Raw genomic sequence first — 13555 nt, forward strand, 5'->3', positions numbered from 1 at the left:
TATTTTTACCCCATGCTTAACACATTTTATGGATGATTTTCCCTTACAATTGGTGAATTTGATGCTCCTAATGCCTTAATTTCATGTTTTATACTTAAAAGAGCATAGGAGAGCGAAAGAAACGAGAAACGGGCCAAAAACGGAGAAAATGGGCCAAAGTACGAAATCAACACGGCCTGGACTTCTTCACACGGGCAGACCACACGGCCGTGTCAATTTGGCAGAATCGAAGCATGACTCATACAGGTGGACCACACAACCTTTCCTATTTAACAGGCTCGAGCACGGCTTGAAGTAATCGCACACAGGCGTGTCACACGGGCGTGTCCTTGTCGAGACCAAGTTGAGTCTAATTTAGAAAAGGCCAATTTTGAGGGCTTCTAGGCATTCTAAAGCCTATAAATACACCCTAAAGGAAGAGGAGAGGACACTGAGAGAATGAGGCAGGGAACTGCTCAAGGGAAGCCGATTGATCCATCTCAGAAGCCGGATTCACCATCAAGACTAAAGATCTCCCCTCAGTTTCCCTCTAAGAGTTTTGGGTTTTCTTTCTGTTTTGTATTCATTATTCTTCTGAGATGGTTTCCTTTTTAGTTATGAACTAAATCCTGTAAATACCTAAGCAGAGTGAAACCTAAGACGAATCTTGTTATTATTTTTTGAATTTATGATAAATATTTAACTTGTTCTTAATTATGTGTTCTTAATTCTTGTTTTTATATCCCAAGATACTGATTCAAGATAAGCTCTTATTCAGAGGAGGAATAAACCTTGTCTAAGAGTACGTTTGTCATAATTAAGCGGAGTTGATTGTGCACCTAGAGATAGGGTGACAAGATTTTGCCGGATTAGGGTGAAACCTAATAAGGGGATCCATAGATCGAGTTAATACAACCCTAGGGTGTTAATTAGAGAAAAGTCTCAATTATTTAATCTAGGGATTAGACGTTATTAGTCTTGAATAGGGATAATAACATAACTTAGGGATCTCTATAGAACAAGTTAAATGAATAAATCATCTGATTCAGAGTTAGAATAACAAGTGAAGTCTAGGTGGATTCTTCCTTAGGTATTGTCTTAATTCAATCGTTTTTCTAAAAGTAATTCCCCAATTCTATTTTCTGTGAATTCTTAGTTTAGATAATTAGTTAGTTAAAACAAAACCCCCTTATTCTTAGGCTAGATAATAAAAAGACAGTCATTACTAGTACTTTTAGTTCTTTTGGGTTCGATAATCCAGTCTTGCTAAAACTATACTACTATTCGATAGGTACACTTGCCTACATCGTGATAATAGTTAGTTTCAAGAATGATTCTTTATAAATATTTAAAACCTCCCACATGAAAATCGCGATCAAGATGGTTACTTTTGATGATTTTGGTACTTTTGAAGCCCTTGTAGCATGAGCTATCTATTGAAGGGGCTATCTTGCAAAATGGTAGAAAGCATAGAGATTGTAACGCCCCAATTTTCGGGAATTCTGTGAATGTTGGCAAAATTTCATGCTTTGATTTTGTAATTTGTGAGTGAAATTATGAAATAGGACCTATGTGAAAATGTTTGAAAATGCTATAGGCTAATTTGTAGTGGCCAAATAAATAGTAGTGCAAAATAGGAGGATTTGTATGTCAAACCTCCCATTTTACAAGAAGTGGCTGGCCATCATGTTGTTGAAGACAATATGTGCACTTGATATCCATAATTTATGGTACAAATTGATAAAAAAAATTGATAATGGGTTAGGTAAATGTTCCATGATGGGCATGATAAGCATTATGGGCATTTTTTTTATTGACATTATGGCATAGGTATGGCACAAATAATATAGGTTGTGTCATAAAATGTTGGGTAATAAAATAACAAAAGGATGAAAAGAACAAAGTTTTGCCCATCTTTGTTCATCATAGCCGAAAGTTAGAGAAGAGAAAGGAGAGGAGAAAGCTCTTGAGTATTCGGTCACTAGGAGGAGGAAAATTGAAGGTAAGTTCTTGGTACCTTGCTTCTATTTTGAAGTTCATGAGTTCTTCTTGATTTTACCTTAACTCTTGAAGCATATTTTGGTTTTTAGTTGTGTTGTGAGCATTTAGTCATGAATTAAAATGAAGGAAATGGTTGTTGTTTCATGTTCTTTTGATGAAAAATGGAAGATAGGTGAAGTTGAGCCAAACAAATGAGCATGCATGTGCCTTAGATGCTAAAGGGAAAAAATCGGCTAACATGTTGTGCTTTAAAATGATGAAATGAAGATTATACTTAAATAAAATCATAGATATGTGATGATTGATTGGTGATAAACATGTTTAAATAACACGCATGCAAGGTATGTGTGAAAGAGTGATTTGGTAATAAATCTGCTTGGGACAGCAGCAGTAACGTGACTTTGGAAAATCACCATAAATTGTGGGAGATGAATTAGAAGCTAAATAAATTATGTAATTAAAGATTATTGAGTCTAGTTTCAAATGAAATAAATAAGAACATATTTTGAATTCTTTACAATGAGAAATTTGATTTGTAATGAAGAGTGGTCAGATTAGTCAAATAGTGAAACATGGGAAACTTTGAGAAAAATATGGTATTGATTGGCTAAACCAAAAATTGTGAAAATTTTATGGATAGAAGATATATGAGTCTATTTTAAGGGAAAATTAACGGAACTTGATTTGGAGTTTCGTAGCTCCAGTTATAAATGATTTATTGACTATTGCTCAGGAAGACAGCTTGCAGTGAAATTATGATTATGTGGTAAACACTGACAAAAATTTGTTAATAAGTTGCTTATTGATATCTTATAAGCTTACCCTGATCTGTAGGTGTGGTTGGCCGAATATAGTAAGGGGTTAATACGTAGTTCATATTTGAATAGTTAGATTAATGTGTTAGTAATCCAATTGTAGGCGGTTCGTGTGTGGATCTCACAAGATATCGTCATAAAGTGTGTAACTAACACCCTCTTATAGACTAGATCGGCACAAGTTTAAAAGCCAAAATGCCGAAAAGTCGGTATTTTGAGATCTTGCAGTGTGTGAATGCTCATGAGATTAATAGTTTGATGTATATGGTAAATTAAAGTGATAAGATTGCAGAGTCGCGATTACATGCATTTCGATATTTTTGGGCTTAATGGGCCAAAAATGGGATACTGGGCCAACGGGCCCAAATTGTTAAGAAAACGCGGTAAGTTTTTCTGATCATACGTAAATGGCTATGTTATGTAGGAAATCCTTAAGAATAGTTAAATTACTTGAATACCCCTATGTATGTAAAATTACCATTATACCTCTAGGGTTACTTTTGACTGAAAAGCATGACGATCTGATTCTGTATGATGTATGCCATGATTATATATCTGTTGCATGGGGACGTGGGTTATACTATGGAGGAAGCGTCCTAGTGGCTATGCCACAATTTATCTAATCTGGTGGCTCTGCCACATATATTTGTCCTGGTGGCTATGCCACAATTATCTGATCTGGTGGCTCTGCCACATATATCTCTGATACGTGGCTCGCCACAATATTCAGACTGGCGACTTAAATGCAATATCCGCAACCTCACTGCGATTTCTGTGGTGTGTAGCGGTTGGGTGGGTCGAGTAGTCTCCTCACATGGTGTAAGGCTGGTACGGGGCTGTTATGGATGAATTTGGGTTGGGTTTATACATAAACATGTAATATCTGTTCTGTTCTGTTATGGGCGTATGGGTTTTATTCTGAATTCTGTCCTGGGCTAAGGCCAACTTATTCTATTTCAGTGGTTTGAGCTGATATAGGCTATGGTTGGGTTAATTTACACACTGAGTTTCCCCAAACTCACCCCTTTTATTTTCATCCACACAGGTAATCCCCAACCAATGTGGGCTTGGAGCTGTGAGGGAATTCAGAGTAGCCACCCGTTCTGAAAGTTTGATTTTCTTCTGGTGAACTAGACATCCTTTTATTTACGTTTGAAGTTTTGGGTTTTTAAATGTAATAAGGCCGCTTAATTATTTTTGATGGTTTTAATATGTATTACTAAGATAGGTATTACTTATTTTAACTGTTGAAATTGGATAGCTTTAGGGCGCGTTTTCAAAAACAACAATTGATTTCAAAATAACACGACAACAAGCAAAGCTTCCGTAATGAAAGTATTTTCCAAAATTAATCACTTTTCCTAAAAATCACTTAATCAAATCGGTTTCCTAGAAATATCCATGACGTTAAGGTGTGGCAATGGTGGTATACATGTCTAGGATTGGATCCGAAGGGAGCTTGGTACTTAAGCAGTCCAATGGACTCACCACCTCTTTTCCGGTTTCCTACCTGGTGCACAGCCTCGATTCACTTTAACCTATAATGAAATTATCTTTTAAAACACTAAGTAAGTTTTCCTGGATCAACAATATAAAATGTTTTGAACGCTTCGATGTGGCATGTCGGATCTGGCCATAACGTCTGGGCTGAGTTTTGGGATGTTACATTTAGTGGTATCAAAGCCTAGGTTGCAATAACTCGGCTGTGGAATGGGTTTACAAAAAAAAACAAAGATTTTCATGAAATAAAATTTTTTTATAAAGATTGCGAAAAACGCGATTTTCAAAATTTAGATCTTTAGAAGGTGGCATTCCGAATCTCCGGCCCAAGCCTGTAAGTATTACTCTGAACTTTTCTGAATATTCTCCTGAATTATCTGTCTGTACTGAAACCCTATTAGGATACGATACTGAAACCATAGGAAAATTTGATAAGAGACTGAAACTATAGCTAGACTTCGATTCTGCGAAAACAAACTCTGAATTTCTGTCTGATTCATAAAACATCTGTAATAAACACTGGAATATTAATTGATGCATAAAAATTTGTAATCAAGGTAATACGATATGAGTACACGAGGCCGTGGACGGAGCCGAGGAAGTGCTCGAGCGAGATCTTCGTCTTCGAGACATATGCCGGCGGTGGATGCACAGGTACCACCGGTAACAGAGGTAGAGCCTCATGACCACGGTGCCGAGGATGATGCCTTGTCACAGGCAATGCTTCGTGTTCTAGAAAGGGTTACCGGGGCAAGTACGGGCAATGGAGTTTGGGGATCTATTTCTGAACGACTTCGGGCTAACGGAGCGGAGAACTTTAGGGGCGTGTCTGGTATAGCCCCGAATGTGGCGAAATATTGGTTGGAGGCCACAGAACGGCTTATGGATGACTTGGACTGCTCTGTGCAACAGAAACTGAAGGGAGCCGTATCGTTGCTGCGGGACAAGGCCTATCAGTGGTGGCTCACTGTGAGAGAAGGGATCCCGGCTGATAGGGTAACTTGGGAACTGTTTAAGACAGCCTTTAAAGGGAAATATGTTGGGACGAGTTATGTGGACGCCCGCAGGAAGGAATTCCTGAATCTGGTGCAAGAAGGTAAAACAGTTGCCGAGTATGAGGCCGAGTTTCTGAGGTTGAGCCGGTATGCCGTGGGCATAGTTGCTACGGAGTATGAGCGAAGTGTGCGCTTCGAGGATGGTCTTAGAGATGACCTCAGGGTGTTAATCGCTCCACAGAGGGAGCAAGACTTCGTGGTCTTGGTGGAGAAGGTAAGGATCGCTGAGGAGGTTAAGCGTGCTGAAAAGCAAAATCGGGAGAAGGATCGAAATCATTTTCGGAGGGATTCAGGACCCTCGGGTGGTGAAAATAGGATTATTAAGAGAGCAAGAGTGGAGGAACTAGTTCGAGCAGTGCCGATAAACGTGGTCTGACCATCAATCTGTGGAGACTGTGGTAAGGTATATTTGGGCGAGTGTAGGAAACGCTCTGGTGCTTGTTTTCGATGTGGATCTATGGAGCATAGAGTACGGGACTGCCCTCAGAAAGTTGATCAGGTTCAAGCTGCTGAACAGAGGATTGCTCAACCCGTAAGGGGTAGGCCCCAACCACTGAGAGGACGTGGACAAGGTAGGGGTGGAAATGGAAGCGGTCGAGGTCGGGGGGCACTTGGTAGGGGTGTCGAAAATGCTGAAGCTCGACAGCCAGTTTTGGTGTATGCAGCTTGTCGTCAGAGGAGGGCGACGCACTTGACGTCATAACTGGTATGTTCTTGGTTTCTGGCATGCCATATACTGCTTTGGTGGATATTGGATTTACTCATTCCTATGTTGCATGTGCCATATCTGGGTTGTTGGGTGTGCACTCTGAGAAGATGGTGAGTGGGGTATCTGTACTAAGTCCTTTGGGTCACTTGGTTACGGTAGACAAACTGTATAGGGATGTACCCTTAGAAACTCAAGGTAAGATTTTCCCTGAAGATCTGATGGAGTTACCGTTCGGAGAGTTTGATCTCATTTTGGGAATGGACTGGCTTGTTAAGCATAAAGCGACTCTGGATTGTGCTGCTCAACGAATGGTGTTAAGGACCACAAAGGATGAGGAGGTTATGCTGATAGGTGAGCGAAGGGATTATTTGTCCAATGTGGTGTCGGCATTAAGAGTCGAAAAGTGGATTTGGAAAGGTTGTGAGGTCTATTTGGCATTTGTAAGTCAGTCAGAAGAGGAGGGATTGCCAGTGGATAAGGTTAGGACTGTAAAGGAGTTCCAAGATGTTTTTCCGGAGGAGCTTCCAAGATTGCCTCCTAATCGAGAAGTGGAGTTTGGAATCGACTTATTGCCTGGAACGGCACCAGTGTCTATCGCACCGTATTGAATTGAACCGAAGGAGTTGGTGGAGCTAAAGGCACAAATTCAAGAGTTGTTGGATAGGGGCTTCATTAGGCCAAGCGTGTCTCCATGGGGAGCACCGGTGCTATTCGTGAAGAAGAAGAACGGTACAATGCGGATGTGCATTGATATCGCCAGTTAAACAAACTGACAATTAAGAATAAGTATCAACTGCTAAGGATTGACGATCTGTTTGACAGCTTAGAGGGGCTTCTGTATTTTCTAAGATCGACCTCCGATCTGGATATCATCAGTTAAGGGTCAAGGAGGCGGATATCCATAAGACGACATTCAGGACTCGGTATGGTCATTACGAGTTTTTGGTTATGCCATTTGGACTGATGAACGCTCCTGTAGCATTTATGGATCTAATGAATCGAGTGTTCCAACCATTCTTGGATCGATTTCTAGTCGTATTCATTGATGATATCCTGGTATATTCTGAAACTGAAGCGAAACATGATGAGCATCTCCGTATAGTGCTGTGAGTGTTAAGGGAGAAGGAACTCTTCATGAAGTTTAGCAAGTGTGAATTTTGGTTGAGGGAGGTAACCTTCTTAGGACATGTGGTCTCTGCTGAAGGGATTAAGGTGGACCCTCGAAAGATTGAAGAAATTTTGGGGTGGAAGCCACCTAGGACGGTGTCTGAAATTCAAAGTTTCCTAGGGTTGGCAGGATACTACAGAAGGTTTGTGGAAGGTTTTTCTGTGATGGCAGCACCTTTGACAAAACTCATAAGGAAAGGAGTACTGTTTGTATGGACTGAGAAGCAGCAGGAAGCTTTTGAGAAGTTGAAGAAAGTTTTGACTGAAGCACCTGTGTTGATTCAGCCGGAGTCTGGAAAGGATTTTACTGTGTACAATGACACATCACACGTGGGTTTGGGTTGCGTGTTAATACAGGAGGGTAAGGTGGTTGCATATGCATCACGACAGCTTAAACCTCATGAAGGGAACTATCCTACTCATGATTTGGAGTTGGCGGCAGTGATATTTGCACTTAAGATTTGGAGACATTACTTGTACGAGGAGAGGTGTATTATATACACAAACCACAAGAGTCTTAAGTATTTGTTGACTCAGAAGGAGCTGAACCTTAGGCAAAGGAGATGGATTGAGTTGTTTAAGGATTATGACTGTTCGATCGAGTATCACCCAGGCAAGGCTAATGTGGTAGCCGATGCTTTAAGTCGTAGAACCAGATCTCGATCCGAGAGCAATGTTTGCTCGTTTGAGTCTCAGATGATGATGGCGCTTGTTGGTGAATTGCAAGTAAGGCCAACCTGGGTGGACCAGATTAAGGAAAAGCAGTTGGAAGATGAGTCTTTGGTTACTCGTTTTCAACAAGTTAAGGAAGGGGAAACTTCTGAGTTCAGTTTAAATGGTGATGGAGTTTTGTGTTTTCGAGGAAGAATTTGTGTTTCGAGGGACTCTGATTTAAGGCAGACAATATTGAAGGAAGCTCATGGGGGACTATGTGCCATGCATCCTGGAGGGAATAAGTTGTATCACAACTTGCGAGAATTGTACTGGTGGTCTGAACTTAAGCGAGAAGTAACGGAGTTTGTAGGAAAATGTCTGACATGCCAACAAGTGAAAGCTGAGCATCAATTACCTTCTAGACTGTTACAGCCGGTAAAGATACCACTTTGCAAGTGGGAGAGGGTAACCATGGACTTTGTGAGTGGGTTGCTTTTGACACCATCAAAGAAAGACTCGGTGTGGGTGATTGTGGATAGGTTGACCAAATCAGCCCATTTCATACCTGTACGTACTGACTTTTCACTTCAAAAGTTAGCCAAGCTGTATGTGGCGGAGATTGTACGACTTCATGGAGTTCCAGTTTCAATTGTCTCTGACCGGGATCCCAGATTCACATCTCGGTTTTGGCAAAAGTTGCATGAGGCGTTGGGGACGCGATTGAACTTTAGTACGGCTTTCCATCCCCAAACTGATGGTCAGTCAGATTCTGGAGAACATGTTGAGGGGATGTGTGATTGACTTTCGAGGTAGTTGGGAGGATTACTTGCCGTTGGCGAAATTTGCATACAATAACAGCTTACGGTAAGTAGTATTCAAATGGCACCAGTATGAAGCCTCAGATGGACGAAGGTGTCGTACACCTAGTTGTTGGACCGAACTAGGAGAGCGACAAATTCTTGGACCGAGTTGGTAGTCGATCACGAGGATAAGGTCGAATAATTAGGGACCGGTTAAAAGAAGCATCGATAGGCAAAAGTCGATGCGATTTGAAGCGTAAGGAGATTTAGTACTCGAGGGTGATATGGTCTTCTTAAAGGTTTCTCCTTGGAAGAAGATATTAAGGTTCAAGAAGAAGGGCAAGTTGAGTCCGCGGTTCATTGGGCCTTATCGTGTTTTGAAGTGAGTAGGCCCATGGCTTATCGCTTGGAATTGCCTCGAGTTAGACAGATTCACAATGTTTTTCACGTCTCTATGTTAAGGCGTTATCGTTCGACCTGCTCATGTCCCGCCATTCGAAATTGAAGTTCGATGATTTGACCTTTGAGGAGGAGCCCGTGCAAATAATGGCTCGAGATGTTAAGGTTCTCGAAGGAAATCATTCCGTTAGTGAAAGCGCTTTATGTAATCATGGAAGGAAGAAGCTACTTGGGAATCGAAGAGACTATCGTCAACAATACCCTCAATTATTTGGATCAGGTAAATTTCGAGGCCGAAATTTCTTTAAGGGGGGTAGAGTTGTAATGCCCCAATTTTTGGGAATTCTGTGAATGTTGGCAAGATTTCATGCTTTGATTTTGTCATTTATGAGTGAAATTATGAAATAGGACCTATGTGAAAATGTTTGAAAATGCTATAGGCTAATTTGTAGTGGCCAAATAAATAGTAGTGCAAAATAGGAGGATTTGTATGTCAAACCTCCCATTTTACAAGAAGTGGCTGGCCATCATGTTGTTGAAGACAATATGTGCACTTGATATCCATAATTTATGGTACAAATTGACAAAAAAAATGATAATGGGTTAGGTAAATGTTCCATGATGGGCATGATAAGCATTATGGGCATTTTTTTTATTGACATTATGGCATAGGTATGGCACTAATAATATAGGTTATTTTGTGTCATAAAATGTTGGGTAATAAAATAACAAAAGGATTAAAAGAACAAATTTTTGTCCATCTTTGTTCATCATAGCCGAAAGTTAGAGAAGAGAAAGGAGAGGAGAAAGCTCTTGAGTATTCGGTCACTAGGAGGAGGAAAATTCAAGGTAAGTTCTTGGTACCTTGCTTCTATTTTGAGGTTCATGAGTTCTTCTTGATTCTACATTAACTCTTGAAGCATATTTTGGTTTTTATTTGTGTTGTGAGCATTTAGTCATGAATTAAAATGAAGGAAATGGTTGTTGTTTCATGTTCTTTTGATGAAAAATGGAAGATAGGTGAAGTTGAGCCAAACAAATGAGCATGCATGTGCCTTAGATGCTAAATGGAAAAAATCGGCTAACATGTTGTGCTTTAAAATGATGAAATGGAGATTATACTTAAATAAAATCATAGATATGTGATGATTGATTGGTGATATACATGTTTAAATAACATGCATGCAAGGTATGTGTGAAAGAGTGATTTGGTAATAAATCTGCTTGGGACAGCAGCAGTAACGTGATTTTAGAAAATCACCATAAATTATGGGAGATGAATTAGAAGCTGAATAAATTATGTAATTAAAGCTTATTAAGTCTAGTTTCAAATGAAATAAATAAGAACATATTTTGAATTCTTTACAATGAGAAATTTGATTCGTAATGAAGAGTGGTCAGATTCGTCAAATAGTGAAACATGGGAAACTTTGAGAAAAATCTGGTATTGATTGGCTAAACCAAAAATTGTGAAAATTTTATGGATAGAAGATATATGAGTCTATTTTAAGGGAAAATTAATGGAACTTGATTTGGAGTTTTGTAGCTCCAGTTATAAATGATTTATTGACTGTTGCTTAGGAAGACAACTTGCAGTGAAATTATGATTATGTTGTAAACACTGACAAAAATTTGTTAATAAGTTGCTTATTGATTTTTTATAAGCTTACTCTGATCTATAGGTGTGGTTGGCTGAATATTGTAAGGGGTTAATACGTAGTTCGTATTTGAATAGTTAGATTAACGTGTTAGTAATCCAATTGTAGGCGGTTCGTGTGTGGATCTCATCAGCATATCGTCGCAAACAGGTGTGTAACTAACACCTCTTATAGAATAGATCGACACAAGCCGAAAAGCCGGTATTTTGAGATCTTGCGATTGTTTGAATGCTCATGAGATTAATAGTTTGATGTATATGGTAAATTAAAGTGATAAGACTGCAGAGTGCGCGATTCTGTGCATTTTGATATTTTTGGGCTTAATGGGCCAAAAACGGGATAATGGGCCAACGGCCCAAATTGTTAAGAAATCGCGGTAGTGTTTCTAATCGTATGTAAATGACTATGTTATGTATGAAAACCTTAAGAATAGTTAAATTACTTGGATACCCCTATGTATGCAAAATTACCATTATACCCCTAGGGTTACTTTTGACTGAAAAGCATGACGATCTGATTCTGTACGATGTATGCCATGATTATATATCTGTTGCATGGGGACTTGGGTTATACTATGGAGGAAGCGTCCTGGTAGATATGCCACAATTTATCTGTCTGGTGGCTCTGCCACATATATCTGTCATGGTGGCTATGCCACAATTATCTGATCTGGTGGTTCTGCCACATATATCTGTTCTGGTGGCTCTGCCATAATATCTGTATCTGGTGACTTCGTCACAATATCTGGCAGCCTCACTGTGATTTCTGTGGTGTGTAGCGATTGGGTGGGTCGAGTAGTCTCCCTACATGGTGTAAGGCTGGTACGGGTTATGGATGAATTTGGGTTGGGTTTCTGCATAAACATGTAATATCTGTTCTGTTATGGGCCTATGGGCTTTATTCTGAATTCTGTCCTGGGCTAAGGCCAACTTATTCTATTTCAGTGGTTTGAGCTGATATAGGCTATGGTTGGGTTAATTTACACACTGAGTTTCCCCAAACTTAACCCTTTTATTTACATCCACGCAGGTAATCCCCAACCATAGTGGGCTTGGAGCTGTGAGGGAATTCGGAGTGGCCACCCGTTCTGAAAGTTTGATTTTCTTCTGGTGAACTGGACATCCTTTTATTTACGTTTGAAGTTTTGGGTTTTTAAATGTAATAAGGTCGCTTAATTATTTTTGATGGTTTTAATATGTATTACTAAGATAGGTATTACTTATTTTAACTGTTGAAATTGGATAGCTTTAGGGCGCGTTTTCAAAAACAACAATTGATTTCAAAATAACACGACAACAAGCAAAGCTTCCGCAATGAAAGTATTTTCCAAAATTAATCACTTTTCCTAAAAATGACTTAATCAAATCGGTTTCCTAGAAATATCTATGATGTTAAGGTGTGGCAATAGCGGTATGCATGTCTAGGATTAGATCCGAAGGGAGCTTGGTACTTAAGCAGTCCGATGGACTCACCACCTCTTTTTCGGTTTCCTACCTGGTGCACAGCTTCCATTCACTTTAACCTATAATGAAATTATCTTTTAAAACACTAAGTAAGTTTTCCTGGATCAACAATATAAAATGTTTTGAACGCTTCGATGTGGCATGCCGAATCTGGCCATAACGTCTGGGCGGGGTTTTGTGATGTTATAGAGATTCAGCATGAGAGCATCTATGATATTTGCTGAAGTTTTATGGAAGAAAATGAATCTTACTTGTTTAATAAACAACTTTTGTGAAGCGGTGTTCATGAAAAACGCCTAAAAAGGAATAGTTTGTAGTAATTGTAAAATAGATAATAATGTGGTGAAATAATGGAAATTTTGGGTTGCTATAAGAGTAAAAGGGGTTTGGCTAGGCTTAAGACATGAAGAAAATCGATAAAAATCAATTTTCAAGCCTAGGGCTAAAATGGTCATTTTGTGAAAGTCTAGGGGCAAAATGGTCATTTTACCAAAAATGTGAATTTTTGGTTGTCTAAATTTATTTAGTGATTAAATGAGTAAAATTTTTATTATTTTAGATCAGGAAATACAAAATCTGAACCTAGACCGGAGGAAGGCCAAGCAAGTAGATTAAATGGACTAGTCGTCTACGTTTTGTAATCCGAGGTAAGTTGTATGTTAAAAATGCAACTATATTATTATGATGTGTGATTGAATTGAGATTGTATAAATTGTTTTGATTGTGAATATGAGTATGCATGTTGAGAAATTAATGTAATAAAGACTCCCGGTCGAACATTAGGAATAAATTTGGATATTCATGCCATGACATTGGGTGATATGTGTGCTAGTGTAAGACATGTCTGGGACATGCATCAGCCACATTATGAGAGCCAGTGCAAGACATGTCTAGGACATGCATCGGCCTCGAGATATACAAGCCAGTTTAACACATGGCTGGGACATGCATCGGCATTGAGACGAGAGCTAGTGTAAGACATGTCTGGGACATGCATCAGCCTCGAGATATACAAGCTAGTGTAAGACCATGCCTGGGACATGGCGTCAGCTTGTTGTGTGTCAGTGTAAGACCTGTTTGGGACATGGCATCGACACTGATAGATGAGAGCCAGTGCAAGACCTGTCTAGGACATGGCATCAGCCTCGAAATATGAAAGTTAGTGTAAGAACTTTCTGAGACATGGAATCAACTTTGACATACTAGCCAGTGTAAGACCATGTCTGGGAAATGGCGTTAGCATCTTATCCCATGTTTTGGGCTGTAACATCCCGAATTAGGGACTAGTCAGAATAGTGGTTTTGGGACCACAAATTCCATGTTAAAATAATTATTTTATGATCATTATGAGGTCT

The 13555-nt window shown here is 39.5% G+C and overlaps 1 long non-coding RNA gene across 1 annotated transcript; it reads left to right on the top strand.

Annotated features, from left to right (window-relative positions):
* The first annotated feature begins 1909 nt into the window (after positions 1–1909).
* LOC128286463 (uncharacterized) lies at positions 1910–11915 on the top strand. The gene is made up of 3 exons (XR_008277040.1): positions 1910–1981; positions 10846–10887; positions 11767–11915. It is a non-coding gene; the product is annotated as an uncharacterized LOC128286463 (long non-coding RNA).
* Positions 11916–13555: the final 1640 nt, after the last annotated feature.

The sequence above is a fragment of the Gossypium arboreum genome, chromosome 13, assembly GCF_025698485.1.
Source record: "Gossypium arboreum isolate Shixiya-1 chromosome 13, ASM2569848v2, whole genome shotgun sequence".
Taxonomy (NCBI): Eukaryota; Viridiplantae; Streptophyta; class Magnoliopsida; order Malvales; family Malvaceae; genus Gossypium; species Gossypium arboreum.